The sequence below is a fragment of the Cetorhinus maximus genome, chromosome 23, assembly GCF_964194155.1.
Source record: "Cetorhinus maximus chromosome 23, sCetMax3.hap1.1, whole genome shotgun sequence".
NCBI classification, from domain to species: domain Eukaryota; kingdom Metazoa; phylum Chordata; class Chondrichthyes; order Lamniformes; family Cetorhinidae; genus Cetorhinus; species Cetorhinus maximus.
In genome coordinates this window covers 51,148,697-51,161,646 of record NC_135901.1, presented here as the reverse complement: position 1 = coordinate 51,161,646, position 12,950 = coordinate 51,148,697, and positions in this window count along the sequence as shown.

Genomic DNA, 12,950 nt, shown 5'->3' with positions numbered 1-12,950 from the left:
TACAGACCGGGGATGTGAGTGAGGAACGTCTATAAATACATAGTGAGGATATGAGAGAGGAGCGCCTATAAATACAGACAGGGGATTTGAGTGATGAACGTCTGTAAATAAAGACCGGGGATTTGAGTGAGGAGCGTCTATAAACAGAGACTGGGGATTTGAGTGAGGAATGTCTATAAATACAGACTGGGTATTTGACTGAGGAACGTCTATATATACAGACTGGGGATTTGAGTGAGGAGCGTCTATAAATACAGACGGGGATGTGAGTGAGGAGCGTCTATATATACAGACCGGGGATTTGAGTGAGGAATATGTATAAATACAGATGGGGGATTTGAGTGAGGAACGTCTATAAATACAGACCGAGAATTTGAGTGAGGAATGTGTATAATTACAGAACGAGGATTTGAGTGGGGCACGTCTATAAATACAGACCGAGGATTTGAGGGAGGAGCGTCTATAACTACATACTGGAGATTTGAGTGAGGAACGCCTGTAAATACAGACCGGGGATTTGAGTGAGGAGTGCCTATAAATACACACCGGGGATTTGAGTAAGGAGTGTCTATAAATACAGACTGGGGATTTGAGTGAGGAGCGTCCATATATACAGACTGGGGATTTGAGTAAGGGACGCCTATAAATACAGACTGGGGGTTTGAGTGAGGAGCGCCTATAAATACAGACAGGGATTTGAGTGAGGAATGCCTATAAATGCAGACCGGGGATTTGAGTGAGGAATGTCTATAAATACAGACTGGGGATTTGATTGAGGAACATCTATAAATACAGACTGAGGATTTGAGTGAGGAGTGCATAGGAATACAGACTGGGAATTTGAGTGAGGACCGTCTATATATACAGACCAGAGATTTGAGTGAGGAATGTCTATAAATACAGACCGGGGATTTGAGTTAGGAACATCTATAAACACAGACTGGCGATTTGACTGAGGAACGTCTATATATACAGACCGGATATTTGAGTGAGGAGCTTTTATAAATACAGACGGGGATTTGAGTGAGGAACGCCAATAAATACAGGCCGAGGATTTGAGTGAGGAACGCCTATAAATACAGACGGGGATTTGAGTGAGGAGCGTCTATAAATACAGACGGGCATTTGAGTGAGGAGCGTCTATAAATACAGACTGGATATTGAGTGAGGAACATCTATAAATACAGACTGGGAATTTGAGTGAGGAACGTCTATAAATACAAACTGGAAATTTGAGTGAGGAGCGTCTATATATACAGACTGGGGATTTGAATGAGGAGCATCTATAAATACAGACTGGGGATTGGAGTGAGGAATGTGTATAAATACAGATGGGGTATTTGAGTGAGGAATGTGTATAAATACAGACTGGGGATTTGAGTGAGGAATGTGTATAATTACAGACCGGGGATTTGAGTAAGGGACGCCTATAAATACAGACTGGGGGTTTGAGTGAGGAGCGTCTGTAAATACAGACTGGGGATTTGAGTGAGGAACATCTATAAATACAGAGCGGGGATTTGAGTGAGGAATGTCTATAAATACAGACGGGGATTTGAGTGAGGAACGCCTATAAATACAGACCGGGGATTTGAGTGAGGAGTGCCTATAAATACGGACTGGGGATTTGAGTGAGGAACGTCAATATATACAGACCGCGGATTTGAGTGAGGAACGTCTATAAATACAGGGCGGGGATTTGAGTGAGGAACGCCTATAAATACAGCCTGGGGATTTGAGTGAGGAGCGTCCATAAATACAGACTGGGGATTTGAGTAAGGAACGCCTAAAAATACAGACTGGGGGTTTGAGTGAGGAGCTCCTGTAAATACAGACGGGGTTTTGAGTGAGGAACATCTATAAATACAGGCTGGGGATTTGAGTGAGGAACATCTATAAATACAGACTGAGGATTTGAGTGAGGAACATCTATAAATACAGACTGAGGATTTGAGTGAGGAGCGCATATGAATACAGACCGGGAATTTGAGTGAGGAGTGTCTATGTATACAGACCGGGGATCTAAGAGAGGAACGTCTTTAAATACAGACCGGAGATTTGAGTAAGGAATGTGTAAAAATACAGACGGGGTATTTGAGTGAGGAATGTGTATGAATACAGACAGGGTATTTGATTGAGGAATGTCTATAAATGCAAACCGGGGATGTGAGTGAGGAACGTCTATAAACACAGACTGGGGATTTGAATGAGGAGCGTCTATAAATACAGACTGGGGATGTGAGTGAGGAACGTCTATAAATACATAGTGAGGGTTTGAGAGAGGAGCGCCTATAAATACAGAAAGGGGATTTGAGTGAGGAACGCCAATAAATACAGGCCGGGGATTTCAGTGAGGAGCGTCTATAAATACAGACTGGGGATTTGAGCGAGGAACGTCTATAAATACAGACTGGGAATTTGAGTGAGGAGCGTCTATATATACAGACCGGGGATTTGATTGAGGAATATGTATAAATACAGATGGGGTATTTAAGTGAGGAATGTTTATAAATACAGACTTGGGATTTGAGTGAGGAATGTGTATAATTACAGGACGAGGATTTGAGTGGGGCACGTCTATAAATACAGACCGGGGATTTGGGTGAGGAATATGTATAATTACAGACTGGAGATTTCAGTGAGGAACGTCTATATATACAGACCGAGGATTTGAGCGAGGAGCGTCTATAAATACATACTGGGGATTTGAGTGAGGAACGCCTGTAAATACACACCGGGGATTTGAGTGAGGAGTGCCAATAAATACAGACCGGGGATTTGAGTGAGGAATGTGTATAATTACAGACCGGGGATTTGAGTGAGGAGCGTCTATATATACAGACCGGGGATGTAAGAGAGGAACGTCTTTAAATACAGACCGGAGATTTGGGTAAGGAATGTGTAAAATAAAAAGATGGGGTATTTGAGTGAGGAATGTGTATGAATACAGACCGGAGATGTGAGTGAGGAACGTCTATAAACACAGACTGGGGATTTGAATGAGGAGCCTCTATAAATACAGACCGGGGATGTGAGTGAGGAACGTCTATAAATACATAGTGAGGATATGAGAGAGGAGAGCCTATAAATACAGACAGGGGATTTGAGTGATGAACGTCTGTAAATAAAGACCGGGGATTTGAGTGAGGAGCGTCTATAAACAGAGACTAGGGATTTGAGTGAGGAATGTCTATAAATACAGACTGGGTATTTGACTGAGGAACGTCTATATATACAGACCGGGGATTTGAGTGAGGAACGTCTATAAATACAGACGGGGATTTGTGTGAGGAACGCCAATAAATACAGGCCGGGGATTTCAGTGAGGAGCGTCTATAAATACAGACGGGGATGTGAATGAGGAGCGTCTATATATACAGACCGGGGATTTGAGTGAGGAATATGTATAAATACAGATGGGGTATTTAAGTGAGGAATGTTTATAAATACAGACTTGGGATTTGAGTGAGGAATGTGTATAATTACAGAACGAGGATTTGAGTGGGGCACGTCTATAAATACAGACCGGGGATTTGGGTGAGGAATATGTATAATTACAGACTGGAGATTTCAGTGAGGAACGTCTATATATACAGACCGAGGATTTGAGCGAGGAGCGTCTATAAATACATACTGGGGATTTGAGTGAGGAACGCCTGTAAATACACACCGGGGATTTGAGTGAGGAGTGCCAATAAATACAGACCGGGGATTTGAGTGAGGAATGTGTATAATTACAGACCGGGGATTTGAGTGAGGAGCGTCTATATATACAGACCGGGGATGTAAGAGAGGAACGTCTTTAAATACAGACCGGAGATTTGGGTAAGGAATGTGTAAAATAAAAAGATGGGGTATTTGAGTGAGGAATGTGTATGAATACAGACCAGAGATGTGAGTGAGGAACGTCTATAAACACAGACTGGGGATTTGAATGAGGAGCCTCTATAAATACAGACCGGGGATGTGAGTGAGGAACGTCTATAAATACATAGTGAGGATATGAGAGAGGAGCGCCTATAAATACAGACAGGGGATTTGAGTGATGAACGTCTGTAAATAAAGACCGGGGATTTGAGTGAGGAGCGTCTATAAACAGAGACTAGGGATTTGAGTGAGGAATGTCTATAAATACAGACTGGGTATTTGACTGAGGAATGTCTATATATACAGACCGGGGATTTGAGTGAGGAGCGTCTATAAATACAGACGGGGATTTGTGTGAGGAACGCCAATAAATACAGGCCGGGGATTTCAGTGAGGAGCGTCTATAAATACAGACGGGGATGTGAATGAGGAGCGTCTATATATACAGACCGGGGATTTGAGTGAGGAATATGTATAAATACAGATGGGGTATTTAAGTGAGGAATGTTTATAAATACAGACCGGGGATTTGAGTGAGGAACGTCTATAAATACAGACCGAGAATTTGAGTGAGGAATGTGTATAATTACAGAACGAGGATTTGAGTGGGGCACGTCTATAAATACAGACCGGGGATTTGAGTGAGCAATGTGTATAATTACAGACTGGGGATTTCAGTGAGGAACGTCTATATATACAGACCGAGGACTTGAGGGAGGAGCGTCTATAACTACATACTGGGGATTTGAGTGAGGAACGCCTGTAAATACATACCGGGGATTTGAGTGAGGAGTGCCTATAAATACACACCGGGGATTTGAGTAAGGAGTGTCTATAAATACAGACTGGGGATTTGAGTGAGGAACGCCTATAAATACATCCTGGGGATTTGAGTGAGGAGCGTCCATATATACAGACTGGGGATTTGAGTAAGGGACGCCTATAAATACAGACTGGGGGTTTGAGTGAGGAGCGCCTATAAATACAGACGGGGATTTGAGTGAGGAACGCCTATAAATACAGACCGGGGATTTGAGTGAGGAATGTCTATAAATACAGACTGGGGATTTGATTGAGGAACATCTATAAATACAGACTGAGGATTTGAGTGAGGAGTGCATAGGAATACAGACTGGGAATTTGAGTGAGGACCGTCTATATATACAGACCAGAGATTTGAGTGAGGAATGTCTATAAATACAGACCGGGGATTTGAGTGAGGAATGTCTATAAATACAGACTGGGGATTTGATTGAGGAACATCTATAAATACAGACTGAGGATTTGAGTGAGGAGTGCATAGGAATACAGACTGGGAATTTGAGTGAGGACCGTCTATATATACAGACCAGAGATTTGAGTGAGGAATGTCTATAAATACAGACCATGGATTTGAGTTAGGAACATCTATAAACACAGACTGGCGATTTGACTGAGGAACGTCTATATATACAGACCGGATATTTGAGTGAGGAGCTTCTATAAATACAGACGGGGATTTGAGTGAGGAACACCAATAAATACAGGCCGGGGATTTGAGTGAGGAACACCAATAAATACAGGCCGGGGATTTGAGTGAGGAACGCCTATAAATACAGACGGGGATTTGAGTGAGGAGCGTCTATAAATACAGACGGGGATTTGAGTGAGGAGCGTCTATAAATACAGACTGGATATTGAGTGAGGAACATCTATAAATACAGACTGGGAATTTGAGTGAGGAACGTCTATAAATACAAACTGGAAATTTGAGTGAGGAGCGTCTATATATACAGACTGGGGATTTGAGTGAGGAGCATCTATAAATACAGACTGGGGATTGGAGTGAGGAATGTGTATAAATACAGATGGGGTATTTGAGTGAGGAATGTTTATAAATACAAACTGGAAATTTGAGTGAGGAGCGTCTATATATACAGACCGGGGATTTGAGTGAGGAATGTGTAAAATGACAGACTGGGGATTTGAGTGAGGAACGTCTATAAATACAGACCGGGGATTCGAGTGAGGAATGTCTATAAATACAGACCGAGGATTTGAGTGAGGAACGTCTATAAAAAGAGACGGGGGATTTGAGTGAGGAGCGTCTATATATACAGACCGGGGATTTGAGTGAGGAATATGTATAAATACAGATGGGGTATTTAAGTGAGGAATGTTTATAAATACAGACTTGGGATTTGAGTGAGGAATGTGTATAATTACAGAACGAGGATTTGAGTGGGGCATGTCTATAAATACAGACCGGGGATTTGGGTGAGGAATATGTATAATTACAGACTGGAGATTTCAGTGAGGAACGTCTATATATACAGACCGAGGATTTGAGCGAGGAGCGTCTATAAATACATACTGGGGATTTGAGTGAGGAACGCCTGTAAATACACACCGGGGATTTGAGTGAGGAGTGCCAATAAATACAGACCGGGGATTTGAGTGAGGAATGTGTATAATTACAGACCGGGGATTTGAGTGAGGAGCGTCTATATATACAGACCGGGGATGTAAGAGAGGAACGTCTTTAAATACAGACCGGAGATTTGGGTAAGGAATGTGTAAAATAAAAAGATGGGGTATTTGAGTGAGGAATGTGTATGAATACAGACCAGAGATGTGAGTGAGGAACGTCTATAAACACAGACTGGGGATTTGAATGAGGAGCCTCTATAAATACAGACCGGGGATGTGAGTGAGGAACGTCTATAAATACATAGTGAGGATATGAGAGAGGAGCGCCTATAAATACAGACAGGGGATTTGAGTGATGAACGTCTGTAAATAAAGACCGGGGATTTGAGTGAGGAGCGTCTATAAACAGAGACTAGGGATTTGAGTGAGGAATGTCTATAAATACAGACTGGGTATTTGACTGAGGAACGTCTATATATACAGACCGGGGATTTGAGTGAGGAGCGTCTATAAATACAGACGGGGATTTGTGTGAGGAACGCCAATAAATACAGGCCGGGGATTTCAGTGAGGAGCGTCTATAAATACAGACGGGGATGTGAATGAGGAGCGTCTATATATACAGACCGGGGATTTGAGTGAGGAATATGTATAAATACAGATGGGGTATTTAAGTGAGGAATGTTTATAAATACAGACCGGGGATTTGAGTGAGGAACGTCTATAAATACAGACCGAGAATTTGAGTGAGGAATGTGTATAATTACAGAACGAGGATTTGAGTGGGGCACGTCTATAAATACAGACCGGGGATTTGAGTGAGCAATGTGTATAATTACAGACTGGGGATTTCAGTGAGGAACGTCTATATATACAGACCGAGGACTTGAGGGAGGAGCGTCTATAACTACATACTGGGGATTTGAGTGAGGAACGCCTGTAAATACATACCGGGGATTTGAGTGAGGAGTGCCTATAAATACACACCGGGGATTTGAGTAAGGAGTGTCTATAAATACAGACTGGGGATTTGAGTGAGGAACGCCTATAAATACATCCTGGGGATTTGAGTAAGGAGCGTCCATATATACAGACTGGGGATTTGAGTAAGGGACGCCTATAAATACAGACTGGGGGTTTGAGTGAGGAGCGCCTATAAATACAGACGGGGATTTGAGTGAGGAACGCCTATAAATACAGACCGGGGATTTGAGTGAGGAATGTCTATAAATACAGACTGGGGATTTGATTGAGGAACATCTATAAATACAGACTGAGGATTTGAGTGAGGAGTGCATAGGAATACAGACTGGGAATTTGAGTGAGGACCGTCTATATATACAGACCAGAGATTTGAGTGAGGAATGTCTATAAATACAGACCGGGGATTTGAGTGAGGAATGTCTATAAATACAGACTGGGGATTTGATTGAGGAACATCTATAAATACAGACTGAGGATTTGAGTGAGGAGTGCATAGGAATACAGACTGGGAATTTGAGTGAGGACCGTCTATATATACAGACCAGAGATTTGAGTGAGGAATGTCTATAAATACAGACCAGGGATTTGAGTTAGGAACATCTATAAACACAGACTGGCGATTTGACTGAGGAACGTCTATATATACAGACCGGATATTTGAGTGAGGAGCTTCTATAAATACAGACGGGGATTTGAGTGAGGAACACCAATAAATACAGGCCGGGGATTTGAGTGAGGAACACCAATAAATACAGGCCGGGGATTTGAGTGAGGAACGCCTATAAATACAGACGGGGATTTGAGTGAGGAGCGTCTATAAATACAGACGGGGATTTGAGTGAGGAGCGTCTATAAATACAGACTGGATATTGAGTGAGGAACATCTATAAATACAGACTGGGAATTTGAGTGAGGAACGTCTATAAATACAAACGGAAATTTGAGTGAGGAGCGTCTATATATACAGACTGGGGATTTGAGTGAGGAGCATCTATAAATACAGACTGGGGATTGGAGTGAGGAATGTGTATAAATACAGATGGGGTATTTGAGTGAGGAATGTTTATAAATACAGACTGGGGATTTGAGTGAGGAATGTGTATAATTACAGACCGGGGATTTGAGTAAGGGACGCCTATAAATACAGACTGGGGGTTTGAGTGAGGAGCGTCTGTAAATAAAGACTAGGGATTTGTGTGAGGAATGTCTATAAATGCAGACTGGGGATTTGAGTGAGGAACATCTATAAATACAGAGCGGGGATTTGAGTGAGGAACATCTATAAATACAGACTGGGGATTTGAGTGAGGAATGTCTATAAATACAGACGGGGATTTGAGTGAGGAACGCCTATAAATACAGACCGGGGATTTGAGTGAGGAGTGCCTATAAATACGGACCGGGGATTTGAGTGAGGAGTGCCTATAAATACAGACTGGGGATTTGAGTGAGGAACGTCAATAAATACAGACCGCGGATTTGAGTGAGGAACGTCTATAAATACAGGGCGGGGATTTGAGTGAGGAACGCCTATAAATACAGCCTGGGGATTTGAGTGAGGAGCGTCCATAAATACAGACTGGGGATTTGAGTAAGGAACGCCTAAAAATACAGACTGGGGGTTTGAGTGAGGAGCTCCTGTAAATACAGACGGGGTTTTGAGTGAGGAACATCTATAAATACAGGCTGGGGATTTGAGTGAGGAACATCTATAAATACAGACTGAGGATTTGAGTGAGGAACATCTATAAATACAGACTGAGGATTTGAGTGAGGAGCGCATATGAATACAGACTGGGAATTTGAGTGAGGAGTGTCTATATATACAGACCGGGGATCTAAGAGAGGAACGTCTTTAAATACAGACCGGAGATTTGAGTAAGGAATGTGTAAAAATACAGACGGGGTATTTGAGTGAGGAATGTGTATGAATACAGACAGGGTATTTGATTGAGGAATGTCTATAAATGCAAACCGGGGATGTGAGTGAGGAACGTCTATAAACACAGACTGGGGATTTGAATGAGGAGCGTCTATAAATACAGACCGGGGATGTGAGTGAGGAACGTCTATAAATACATAGTGAGGGTTTGAGAGAGGAGCGCCTATAAATACAGAAAGGGGATTTGAGTGAGGAACATCTGTAAATAAAGACCAGGGATTTGAGTGAGGAGCGTCTATAAACACAGACAGGGGATTTGAGTGAGGAATGTCTATAAATACAGTCTGGGTATTTGACTGAGGAACGTCTATATATACAGACCGGTGATTTGAGTGAGGAGCGTCTATAAATACAGACGGGGATTTGAGTGAGGAACGCCAATAAATACAGGCCGGGGATTTCAGTGAGGAGCGTCTATAAATACAGACTGGGGATTTGAGCGAGGAACGTCTATAAATACAGACTGGGAATTTGAGTGAGGAGCGTCTATATATACAGACCGGGGATTTGAGTGAGGAATATGTATAAATTACAGATGGGGTATTTAAGTGAGGAATGTTTATAAATACAGACTTGGGATTTGAGTGAGGAATGTGTATAATTACAGAACGAGGATTTGAGTGGGGCACGTCTATAAATACAGACCGGGGATTTGGGTGAGGAATATGTATAATTACAGACTGGAGATTTCAGTGAGGAACGTCTATATATACAGACCGAGGATTTGAGCGAGGAGCGTCTATAAATACATACTGGGGATTTGAGTGAGGAACGCCTGTAAATACACACCGGGGATTTGAGTGAGGAGTGCCTATAAATACAGACCGGGGATTTGAGTGAGGAATGTGTATAATTACAGACCGGGGATTTGAGTGAGGAACGTCTATAAATGCAGACCGAGGATTTGAGTGAGGAATGTGTATAATTACGGACCGGGGATTTGAGTGAGGAACGTCTATAAATACAGACCGGGGATTTGAGTGAGGAATGTGTATAAATACAGAGGGGGGATTTGAGTGAGGAATGTCTATAAATACAGACGGGGGATTTGAGTGAGGAACGTCTATTAATACAGACCGGGGGTTTGAGTGAGGAGCGCCTATAAATACAGACGGGGATTTGAGTGAGGAACGCCTATAAATCAGACCGGGGATTTGAGTGAGGAACATCTATAAATACCGACTGGGGATTTGAGTGAGGAACATCTATAAATACAGACTGAGGATTTGAGTGAGGAGCGCATATGAATACAGACTGGGAATTTGAGTGAGGAGCGTCTATATATACAGACCGGGGATTTGAGTGAGGAATGTGTATAAATACTGACCGGGGATTTGAGAGAGGAACATCTTTAAATACAGACCAGAGACTTGAGTAAGGAATGTGTAAAAATACAGACGGGTTATTTGAGTGAGGAATGTCTATAAATACAGACCGGGGATTTGAGTGAGGAACGTCTATAAACACAGACTGGGGATTTGTCTGAGGAACGTCTATATATACAGACCGGATATTTGAGTGAGGAGCGTCTATAAATACAGACGGGGATTTGAGTGAGGAACGCCAATAAATACAGGCCGGGGATTTGAGTGAGGAACGCCTAAAAATACAGACTGGGGATTTGAGTGAGGAATGTCTATAAATACAGACTGGGAATTTGAGTGAGGAGTGTCTATATATACAGACCGGGGATTTGAGTGAGGAATGTATATAAATACAGATGGGGTATTTGAGTAAGCAATGTTTATAAATACAGACCGGGGATTTGAGTGAGGAATGTGTATAATTACAGACCGGGGATTTGAGTGAGGAGCGTCTATATATATACAGACCGGGGATTTGAGTGAGGAATGTATATAAATACAGATGGGGTATTTGAGTGAGGAATGTTTATAAATACAGACCGGGGATTTGAGTGAGGAACTTCTATTAATACAGACCGGGGATTTGAGTGAGGAATGTCTATAAATACAGACGGGGGATTTGAGCGAGGATCGTCTATAAATACAGACTGGGGATTTGAGTGAGGAATGTCTATAAATACAGACCAGGGATTTCAGTGAGGAACATCTATAAATACAGACTGGGGATTTGAGTGAGGATGCATATAAATACAGACCGGGGATTTGAGTGAGGAACGCATATAAATACAGACCGGGGATTTGAGTGAGGAGCGCCTATAAATACAGACCGTGGATTTGAATGAGGAACGTCTATAAATACAGATGGGGGATTTGAGTGAGGAGCGTCTATAAATACAGACCAGGGATTTGAGTGAGGAGCGTCTATAAATACAGACCGGGGATTTGAGTGAGGAGCGTCTATAAATACAGACCGGGGATTTGAGTGAGGAGTGCCTATAAATACAGACTGGGGATTTGAGTGAGGAGCACCTATAAATACAGACGGGGATTTGAGTGAGGAACGTCTGTAAATACAGACCGGGGATTTGAGTGAGGAGCGTCTATAAATACAGAGTGAGGATTTGAATGAGGAGTGTGTATAAATACAGACGGGGTATTTGAGTGAGGAACATTTATATATACAGATGAAGGATTTGAGTGAGCAACGTCTATAAATACAGACCGGGGATTTGAGTGAGGAATGGGCTGTTTCACTTTTGCAGCTGCTGTGAGGCAGCAGGAGTGGGGGGAAAGAGGCAGCTGTGATGTCACAGGAAGCTGGTACGTTGATTGGTCGGTAAGTGTTCAGTCTAAGGGACAGTGTGTGAGAAACCAGCTTAGGACAGGCGAGTTCAGGTAGATCTATAAATAAAAATAACTTTACAATAATAAACCAAAATTTGAAAGCTTTAAAATTCAAATAAAACAACAAAGATTTTAAACAGGCAATAAAATAGAGTTACTTAAATAACATCTAATACACATACCTTGTAGTTAAGAAGCATATAATCTTTAGTTGTCAGTGGTACTAGCATTCAGTAAACACAGTAAATTGTAGCATACATAGGAAGAAAGTAATTAAAGTAAATTAACTAAATAACATAAATTAGAATGGTGGGACAGGGGTTATGTTGCAGCTGTGAGATGTGGGAGCTTTTGGATGCCAAGGCGATCCATGACAAACACGTCTGCAGGAAGTGTAAACAGCTTGAGGAATTCCGGATCAGGATTATTGATCTGGAAACCGAAATGCAGACACTGCGCAACATAAGGGATGTGGAGAAATACCTGGATATTTTGTTCCAGAAGACAATCACCTTAGAAGATGGTCATCTGTTTGATCAGCAGTGAGGGACAGGAGGATGTGACTGTCAGTGAGGCAGGTAATGGGACTGAGCAGGCAGTAGTGGAGGAGTCTCAGACTTTGCAAGTGTCAAACAGGTTTGAGGTGCTCACAACCTGTGTGGATGAAAGTGAAATGTGCAAGGTGGATGAGCTGGCTGGCCATGACACTGTGGTACAGGAAGCCATTCACGCAGGGGAGCAAAAAGGAATGTAGTGGTAGTAGGGGGTAGGATAGTGAGGGCATTGACACTGTTTTCTGCAGCAAAAAGTGAGAGTGCAGACGGCTGTGTTGCCTGCCCAGTGCCAGGGTTCAGGACATCTGCTCAGGGCTGGAGAGGGACTTGCAATGGGAGGGGGAGAATCCAGTTGTCGTGGTCCATGTATGTACCAATGACAAAGGTAGAACTAGGAAAGAGGTTCTGTAAAGTGAGTATGAGGAGCTAGGTACCAAATTATGTGGCAGAAACTCAAAGGTAATAATCTCTGGATTATTACCTGAG